The sequence below is a fragment of the Panicum hallii genome, chromosome 9 (genome assembly GCF_002211085.1).
Source record: "Panicum hallii strain FIL2 chromosome 9, PHallii_v3.1, whole genome shotgun sequence".
NCBI lineage: Eukaryota > Viridiplantae > Streptophyta > Magnoliopsida > Poales > Poaceae > Panicum > Panicum hallii.
This window is the reverse complement of record NC_038050.1, coordinates 38,581,436-38,591,926: the sequence shown is the minus strand read 5'-3', so window position 1 is coordinate 38,591,926 and position 10,491 is coordinate 38,581,436.

Sequence of the window (10,491 nt, the reverse complement as noted above, 5' to 3'; positions counted from 1 at the left end):
ACATATGATAAACAAATGAGGTTATGAAAGTCTTTTCTGAAAAAAATAGAATTACCCTGTTCATGGGATGCGGGGAGTACCTTCCTTCCATCTAAAATTATAATTTATTTTGGCTTTTGTAAGTATATAGTTTATATGTTATTTCCAGGCAGATACATTTACTGTGCACGTGAAACAATCTCTAATTTAGAATGAATTGAGTAATATATTAACTTTTATCAAAAGGTTATCCTAATAAAATAAAATATACTTTTGGGTAAAAGAATAAAAGACACATCACAATCTTATTTTAGAGAAGTAGGTGAAGAATCGTCCAAATCGCATAAGCTAAACAAAATTATCAACTCAACCAATCCAGCTTAACTCACTTACCGGCTTAACCCTGTTAACCCGGTAATCCTCGGAGCACAATATAGTCATGTTCCACGTGCAAACTATAAACAAGTATCAACATCACAACATTACATAAACAAGGTTGAACTAAGGTACGTCATCACATGCAGCGGAAAAGTTGCATCATGCGACTCAGAATCCTACATAGACTATTGTTCATGTCATGCCATTATTAACTTAGTTTAGAAGAGAAGATCATCACTCTTTGGCCCACTTCCCTCGGTGGCTAGAAGTAGCCATACACCATATTAACATTACATGAAGGAGTTACATGAAGGAGGTACCTACCTCACGACGGCCACAAGGGGAGTATGGACAAGCAGTCCTCTAACAGCAACCAACGAACGACCTGGCCTAGCTCGAACGAGCCGGATCTGAGCCCTGGGAGGCCTGAACCTACTATTCAACATTAGAGGCTAAGGGGCTATTTGGAGTACCGCCTAACCCGCCACGGCGCGCCACACTTTCTCCGCCGCAGGTGTGGCGGCCGTTTTGAGCGCCACAAGTTAGGCACGTTGTGGCGGGTTAAGCGGCACTCCAAACAGCCCCTAAAGCTCGCAAAGCTCGATGAGCGAATAAGAGCCTGGTGCCACTATTTATAGCCGCAGCTAAGCAGAACGCGCCGACGTGAGGGGCCAGGCCACGACCAACGACTGGCCTTAAGGCGCCCAACTGCCCCCCGCCCGAGCATAGCAACAGCTAGCTCGACGGAACAGCACCAAACAGGCCGACACAGAGGCCAGCCGAGGCAGAGCCATGCGGCAGGAGTCGCGCGAGCCTTGGAGCAAGCGAGGACGAGCGCAGGCGGCGAATCCACGCCAAGAATCCCGACGTCAACAAAGCTGCCCCCGACTGTGACCGGTGATGACAAGACCCGACGAGGAGCGCTTGGGCCAAGGCACCACGCCAAGAAAACCCGCCAGCTACACCAGTTAACTCTCTGCAGGAGTATCTGACTCACCCAGTGGCTTGGGGGCTACATTCAGTGGGTGCGCTGCATCCACGTGAGTCTGACCGGAGGAAATCGCTCCCAGTCATGTCAGCTCGAATACGGGACCAAGAACCCGCTATCTAACTCCCCGCACAAGTCCCCGGTGTGACATTCAGGTACTTAGGATTTAAAACACCCCAAATTCTAGTATAAGTTTGTGTGTTTGATCTTTTGTTTGTGTGTTTAAAAACTTTAATGCAAATACAAAAGGATCTTTTTGTAATTCTAGAAAATTTAGATCCTTTGGTGCAAAATGTGTGAGAATGGTAGGTAAAATCAAATTATGTAAAGGGTTGTTTTGCAAGAAGCAAGTACTTACTTTTAAACCACAAATAGAGGTGAAACTAACCTAACGATTCATTTGGAGTGTAGATTTTAAATAGAATTTCTCTAAAGTTTAAACTTTTACCAAGTTTTAAATTAGATTCAAATTTTTAACACTTTTGAAATTGAACCTTAAGGCAAAGTTGTAGATCTTTCTAAGCTCTACACTTTTGCTTTTGGGCACATTTTCATTTGAGCTATGGTTTGAAAGTTAACCTGGCTTTACAGTGGAGTCCCTGCCTTTTTGGAAAATCGCAGATCAGTCCTTGTCTTCAACCTCCAGCCCCTCCTCTCTCTGTTCTTCTCTGCGCCCCTCCGCCGGCCATTTTCCGAGCTTCCAGCTGACCCCGCGCCGCTCTCCTCCACACCACGTGGCTCCTAGCTAGCCCGCCAGCCGCCCGCGCAGCCCCTGCTGGCTCTCCCCCGCCCGCCACGTCGAGCCGCCAGTACCGAGGCCGCCACGCGGCCGAGGATGCCCGACAGGGCACGGCGACGACGCCGTTGGTCTGTGCCAGGCTGCGCACCTACTCCCTCCCTTCTGCCGCACAACACCCCTCTACAAAATATCGACCCAAAGCTTCCCTCGCTCACCTTCCTTTCTTCTTCCTCACGAGCGTCAAGCCGAGCGCCGAGCCGTCCGCCGGACCTCCTCGCAGCCCCGCCCTACCCCTTCCCAATTCCAGCGCCCAAAAGCTTCCTCCCACCCCCGCTTGCCCCTCGACCCACCCTAGCCGAGCTTTTCCTCTCCTCGGTCAGAATCGAGGTGAATCCCGTGCCGCCCCTGCCACCGGAGAAGCCCAAGGCCCCCTCAACGCCGATGATCCCCTTCCGCCCCACCTCCGGCCGAAATAGGTACCGATACCACATCCCCACAACTCCACGATGCTCGTGCGCGCTCCATCCTTCCACGTTCGCCGGCCCCTCCCGGGAACACGAGCGCGCCGCCACGGCCGCCGCCACTCGTTGCTGTTGACCCTGCTCCGCCGCCCTTCTTTGTGCCCATCACCCACCAACGTGTGCACCTCGTCCTATAGATCGTGTTGGACCCATTTCCTCTCGCCAAAACCTCGCCGCCGGCGAGAACATGCCGGTCAGGCCTGCCGACCACCATCTTGGCCTGGCAGGGGTCACATTGCAATTTAGGTTTTTGTTTTAGGGTCCCATATGCAAAACCCGAGAGCCTCTCTGCAATTTCCTCTTTCAATCTTGTTTACAAAAGCTGTCAACTTGTAAAATTGATAAAAATTTGTAGAAAAATCCAAAAATTGTCAAGCTAGTCTTGTTATACTCTTGAAGTTTAGCTCTACAACTTTGGTTAATAGAGTATGGTTTGAAACCAAATGCTTTTTAAGTTATTCTAAAGTTTAGCAAAAGGATATCTTGTGTGTAACTTTTGTATTTTAGCTTCTTTTCATGTGATTTTTGGTGTGCAGCATGTTTAAAGTGTATGCAAGTTTGTGTAAAAATTTCACCTTAATTTCTGCTCTCTAGCTTGAACTAATTTGAACTTATGCAAATCAAGCTTGAAATGGTTTAAATTTATTAAAACATGTTCCTAAAGTTTCATGCTTAGATCTTTTTACCATGTGTTAATCTGTTGATAACTAGTTCATAGTTAAAATTTTCAAGGTTTATAGCACTGTTTTGCCTAAGTTTTGAATTTAAACTTGAATTTTGAATTTAATTCAAATAATTTAGTTTCTGTTTTCAAAAATTTATGAAACTTTTACAGTAAGCTTATTTGATAGAAGTAAGCTTACCCACAAAAATTCAAAACCAGATCCTGTGTGAATTTCAAAATAAAAATCAAACTTATTAACTTAATTTAATTAAATCAATTAATTTGATAATTGAATTAAAGTACACATAGTAGGTTTGAATTCAAACTTCCTGCTTTATGAAATTGCATTTATTAATTTGTTAGATTGAAACTTTATTGTGAAATAAAATTCTTAACTCAAGAACCACCTAATTCAAACCATTGCATATCTTGTAGAGTCAACGACACTCGACGACGGAGTCTACAAGCTGATTCCGGAGCCCAAGCAAGGGTTTTTTGAAGATCCTGCGAACGTCGTCGAGGTTATAACTAAAGCTCCGAACTAAAGTTTGGAAGTCTTTGACATCCCTGACTCTAGCCCCACTCAAGAAGGCAAGCCCCAGTGCATAACCCTGTATTTCAAATTATTGCACTTATAAAGTTATATATATCTATATTGTGCATTAAAATCTAGGAGTTGTAATGAAACCCTAGATGCATGAATCCTAGGAACCTTGGTAATGTTCCTGAGTCTTTATCGAATAGATGCTTTGCTAATAGGACCGGCAGAAGTCGAGTGATTTCCTGTCACTCGCACTATACAGGAATTGAATGTTTACTACTCTTCAATCACTATAAGGATGATGGACGGGGTTATGTGCAGTATCATGACTTGGAAGGTTACCCCGTCTGTGTTGATAAAAGTTGATAAGGTCGCAGTATGTGGTAGCTGTGGTTAAGCGTTTGAAAGTATTAGCCATATGCCGCGAAATATGGAAAGCGGTAAACCTAGTAACCAATCGGCCCGAGGAGTGGACATACCTCCCACCACTCGTAATTTGGTTTTTCGCACACGCACCAACGTGCGGGAGTACGTTCCGCACAGCGGATAGGAGTACAGTCATTAGTCGCGCTACAGACGTACGTCCTGCACATTGGATGTGCGTATGGTCCTACAGTCGCTTGTGGCGGCCCTGATCCACGAGTCGGAATGAAAGGCAAACGGTTGCTTCGGAATGATCATTGGATGTTCCAAGCATGTGAGTTAGGTTTACCCTTGCAAGGTTATAAAATTCAATTCAGAATCGTCTGTTTCTCACGGAGATTGAGACTGTTTATTCCTTCTGCCACATAGAGTAAGAACAGTAACTATCGTTGAAACAATCTTGATTGATGCTAATCTCTACCTTGCTTGTCTAGAATAGGTGGTTAATGCAACTAGAAGCTGAAAGCTAAAACATGAAAGTTAGATCATATTTTTTGTTGCTTTTCAGCTGAAATTAAATCCAGAACCATTACAAGCCTTCATAAGTCTAGTTACATGGCAAAGTATACCACGAAACGGGTAAGTCTTGCTGAGTTTAGCGTACTCAGTCTTGCTAGTCTGTTTTTCAGGTATGGACTATGAGAACCAAACGGATAGTCCAGCCTGGCCGTTCTCTGTTCCGTTTGGCTGGTCTATGGAGTGGGATCCGACCCCGGCCGGCAATGACCCTCCGGAATGACGCCATGTTTAGGGCGGAGCATGGTGCCAACTTCTGCGACATGTAATCGCGATGTTAATAACTTTCTTCTGCTGTGACTCTGAACAAGCTGTTTAGCTTGTTGTTTTAAATAATGTTTGTATAAGTTTACGTTAAGTTTGAAATAGACTGTAATAATATTTAATAATTCTGTGAATTAAAAGTTGATGAGCTATTGGGTGTGATTGTAAACTCGCCTTCGTGCGAGGTAAACTACCTCGATCCTGAGTAACTGTGGTTGAATCGGACGGTGACCCGACAGACCAATGGGTTGTTCCGTTTGAAGTGCGTTGAGTTAATATCACCTGCATAGTGATGACTAGCGCACTTGAGCCGGAATAATTTAGGCGGTTCTGCCACAGCTGGTATCAGAACTGTAGGTTTACTCTTACGATCGGCGTTACATCTGCAGCAGCTCTTAAAAATATCTTCAGGATAAAATTGGCTTAACAAAAGAATTCGCAAAGTGCGTTGGATTCGTTAAGATTGGTGCTTAGATCGTAAAGCTCTAGAGATTTGTATGGGAGTAATGAGGTGGCTACTAGTATATATATGTATATAGTTCAGCTCTAACTTGCAGCACTACTTTCTGTCAAAACTTACTTTCGAGCATAACCCACCCTAAATATCTATTTGTACTGTCTGTTCCTCAACGTTGAGACAAGAAGCTAAGAAGGTAAGGATCCTCAGCTAACTGAGGGAGATTGGCCTTTCTGTTGGTGATGCGAACCGATGCTGTTTCTCAAGCAGTGGCATACTTGAGATGCTGCCAATATATCAATGATTAATTGATCATATTAGGAGCATATGGTTTGGCACAGGGTATGGTGATCGCTGTTCATACTCCCGTTTTATACGGTACCCCGTGAATACGTTGCAAATGTAACGTATGCTAACATCATCCGTACGGTGGAAATTGTACGGATACTATTTCTATATTGAACAGTACTGTTTGGGGACGCTTTCATATTCAAGCTGCCATGAAAGGTTCATGTTATACAAATATGGTCTTCTGCAGGTACACTAACCACGATTAAAAGGTTAAAACGGATAGGACTTATCGACTAGTTATTAAGAGAGAGACGTAAATATTGTGCCACCGAAATTAACCACGTAAGTCCAAAAATATTTAGCAATTGTTTTTGGTTGTGAGGTCGAGTAGTACGTGTCAGACCCGGGGCCACCGGGCTGGGCACGTAACGTAGTTTAAAGAGGTCTAAGAGATTAAGTTCATCTTATCTCTTATTCATTTGGTTTATCTCTTGTTTATCCCGTTTAAATAGGAGATAGAGCTAACCAACACGGAGGGGATCTACTCGAGATATGTTCTGGTATGATTCCTCAGCGGAGGTTGGTTAGTATCTTTGTAACTCTGGCCTCTCGAGTATATAAGGGAGGTCAGGGACCTCTCTCAAAATAGAAGATCACTAGGTCATTCTACACCAAAGGCAATACAAATCACCATACAGGACGTAGGGTATTACGCATCTTGCGGCCCGAACCTGTCTAAGCTTTGTGTTCCTTGCACCTTCGAGTTCCTGATCTCGGTGTTCCTTCACCCAAAACTTACCACCTTGGGTATATCCCACGGTGGGCAGTCGGTTAAACACCGACAGCTGGCGCGCCAGGTAGGGGAGCGCGTTGAAGATCCACCGGCGAGCTCGATGGCGTCTTTCAATTTCATCAGGTCAGTTCCCTCTCAGGGTACGACATTCGTTTTTGGCTCGTGGGTCTGCATTGCAGATGGTGCGGATAACTTTCGGCGATTCCTCGTCGACATGAGGCCAAAAACCCTCACTACGGATCCTCGCAGCGGCCTCAACAAGTTCGTCGACGAGCTCGACAACTTGCCGCTCCATACTTCCGCAGCACAGGTCGGGATGGAGTCTGCTCCAGGCTCGACTTCTTCTGGTGTTGCGACAACTTCCCCTGGTTTGGACTTGTTCCAATCTAGGGATCCGCATGGTCGATCTCAACTCGGCTCATGCAAACCGGCCACTGATCTTCAGGAGGCCAACGTCGCTGGGTCCCTCTCCATGTTAGAGAAGGATCTGGACTTGCTGCTCCAGGACGGAAAGCCTGAAGCCACCGCGTGTTGGGGGGCTTCGGGTTGTTCCGGTCCCGGTAATCTGGTGATCACCTCTCTGCCAAAGGGGCGCATTGTGCGTTGGAGGGGCATGATGCTCTCCGATCTACTCGAGGCGGAGGGTCGACTCGTGGCTCACCTCAAGCCATTGCCCTTCCAAGAGGGCAGGCCATTGGCCACCGCGGTGGAGGGGTCGACTGAACTAGTCGACGAAAGCTCTCACGGCTTTTCCTCCCGCCAGGTGCTGATGGCCGAAGAAGGCGAGGACGATGGGGATCTTCCCATCGTCAACTTTGAAGCGATCTCCGAAGATGAGATCTCGGCCAACACTGGCAATGAGAACGACGCCGATCAAGAGGCGCGGAGGGCCAGGAATAGGGCCCGCACAATCCGGCGAAGGAGGGCCAACGAGCGTAGGCGATCTATGCATCGCGAGCTTGACCCTGAGTTCGCCGCCGTAAGCGAGCGGGGTTTCAGGACTCCGGTGGCCAACATCGCTAGGGTGACGGCCATCCTCGAGCGCAGCCACGATCCGGAGGTACGTCAAGCACTCCTCTACGCGCAGAGGGCTTGGATCCAGCTGGATCAATACAACCCGGCGCCCACCATCCGGGAGGAGCGCATGGGCGAGAGTCGAAGTCAGGCTCACAGCCGAATGGCTGGTGGCCATCGTCGATACCAGATCAGCAACGACAATGCGCGTGGGAGCCAGGCCCCTGGTGAGAGGCAACAGCCACCGCAAGGGGGTCACCCGCGACAGGCTAATCATCGACCTCCTTCGGAGGACCTGCGCTAGCACATCAATGAAGGTCGCGACCCGCGGACCGTGATCTCCTCCAGGCGCAAGGTCCGCGAAGAAGTCGAGACTGAAGGTACTGACTGTAGCGATCGATTCCCTGCTTTTTCTGCTCGTTTCAGCAGCTACAAGTACCGAGAGGGCTTCAAGCCGATCGGCATCACCAAGTACGACGGCAAGCAAGCCCCTCAGCAGTGGCTACATTGCTACTCCACGGCCATTGAGGTCGCGGGGGTTCAAACATCACCAAAGTCGTCTACTTCCCGATGGCTTTGGACCCTGCACCGCTCACTTGGCTGGAAAGCCTCGGCAGCAACTCCATCGACTCCTGGGAACGACTTAAGAAGGTCTTCATTGACAATTTCCAGGGAGCGATTGCCCGTGCAGGTACTCGACACGATCTTGCCCAGTGCAAGCAAGAAGTAACAAGCTCCTGCGGTCCTACACGCGTCGCTTCTTCAACGTTCGCGCTACTATCGCGAACATTTCGGAGGACGACATCATCGATTGCTTCTACAACGGCATCACCGACCCGGGCATCTACAGGGATTTCGGGCGGAACAGGCCAAAGACTGTTGCGGGCCTTCGTGATATGATGCACGATTGGTTCGAACAGGAGGAGAAGATGCGGGAGCGGTTCCCGCGACGTCAGGACAACAACCTGAGGCGTCCAAACGATAACCGCAACGACAAAGGCCAGCGGGACTTTTCGGGGCCACCCCAGAAGTGAAAACCAGATGATGTCATCGCGGCTATCGATCGTCCTTCGCGGGGCAAGAAGTCGACGACACAGGAGGAGTTCGAGAAGCTCTTGCAGAAGAAGTGCCCATGGCATCCGGGCGCCAGCCACGCCGCCATCGACTGCTATCACCTTCGGGGGACGTTCAGCAACTCCGGTGGCGGAAAGAAGAACAAGAAGCCTGCTGACAAAGAACCCGAGGATGATGATCAAGAGGACCACGGGCGCAACCCGAAGTTTCAAGACGCGTCAAAAGTTGTCAACGTCATCTTTGGGGGAGACGAGGATTTTTGCTCCAGGCGGGATCAGAAGCTGCTCCTCCGGGAGATTTTGTCCATCGAGCCGGCGGTACCATGACCACTCCGTTGGTCGGAGGTCCCCATCTCGTTCTCCCGCGACGACCAGTGGACGAGCTTTTCGGAGCCCGGTAAGTTCCCTTTGGTCCTAGACCCTGTGGTGGCGGAGGTCAAGCTCACCAAGGTCCTCATCGATGGCGGGAGCGGGCTCAATCTCATCTTCATCAGCACTTTGAAGAAAATGGGCCTGGATTTCAAGGACATGCTGGTTCCCAGTAAGTCTCCCTTCTACGGCATCGTCCCAGGTAATGCGGCGCACCCGCTGGGTACGGTGGTCCTCCCAGTCACCTTCGGCACGCGGGAGAACTACCGTACCGAGTTCATCAAGTTCGAGGTGGCTAACTTCGAATCTTCGTACCATGCTATATTGGGCCGATCGGCACTCGCCAAGTTTATGGCAGTGCCACATTACGTCTATTTGCTTCTTAAGATGCCAGGACTCAGTGGGGTACTCACCCTCCGTGGCGACCTGAAGAAGTCATATGACTGTAATCAGGAGGCGATCCAATATGCTTCGACTACTTGCGTGCCAGGTGCTTTGGGAGAAGTACTCGCGGCCGCACAGCAGCTTTCCCAATCCGGGCTGGAGATTCCTCCCAAGAAGGCCAGCATGTCGAGCATCCAGTCGACTGATGACGTGGCCCTCAAGTCGATCCAGCTTCAGGAGGGAGATTCATCTAAGACCGCTATCATCGGTGCCGGCTTAGGTGACAAATAGGAATTCGCGCTCGTCAGCTTACTTCGGGCTAACCGAGACATATTCGCATGGAAACCAGCGGATATGCCAGGGGTGCCCAGGGAGTTGATCGAGCATGCTTTGAATGTACATCCGAAGGCTACGCCTAAAAAGCAACGCCTGCGGAGGTTTTCCCACGACAAGCGTGAGGCCATTAAACGGGAGATCGCTAAACTTCTCGCGGCTGGATTCATTAAAGAAGTAATCCATCCAGAGTGGGTCGCGAATCCTGTTCTTGTAAAGAAAAAGAACAATGAATGGAGAATGTGTGTCGACTACACTGATCTCAACAAGCATTGCCCAAAAGACCATTTTGGGCTGCCGCGCATTGACCAAGTTGTCGATTCGACGGCTGGTTGTGTCCTTCTTTGTTTTCTTGATTGTTACTCAGGTTATCATGAGATCGCGCTCAAGGAGGAGGACCAAATCAAGACTGCCTTCATCACCCCGTACGGGACTTACGCTTACAAAACAATGTCCTTCGGGTTGAAGAATGCAGGAGCAACCTATCAGCGTGCGATCCAGATGTGTTTCGCGGATCAGCTGCACCGGAATGTTGAGGCTTATGTGGACGACGTCGTCATTAAGACCAAGGCATCCAGCGACTTAATTGCAGATTTGGAGGAAACATTCAGCAGTTTGCGCAGATTTCGGTGGAAACTCAATCCCACCAAGTGCGTCTTTGGAGTGCCTTCAGGGAAATTGCTCGGGTTCATCGTCAGCAATTGGGGCATTGAAGCCAACCCTGTAAAGATCACGGCCATCACTGATATGGAGGCTCCTGCCAC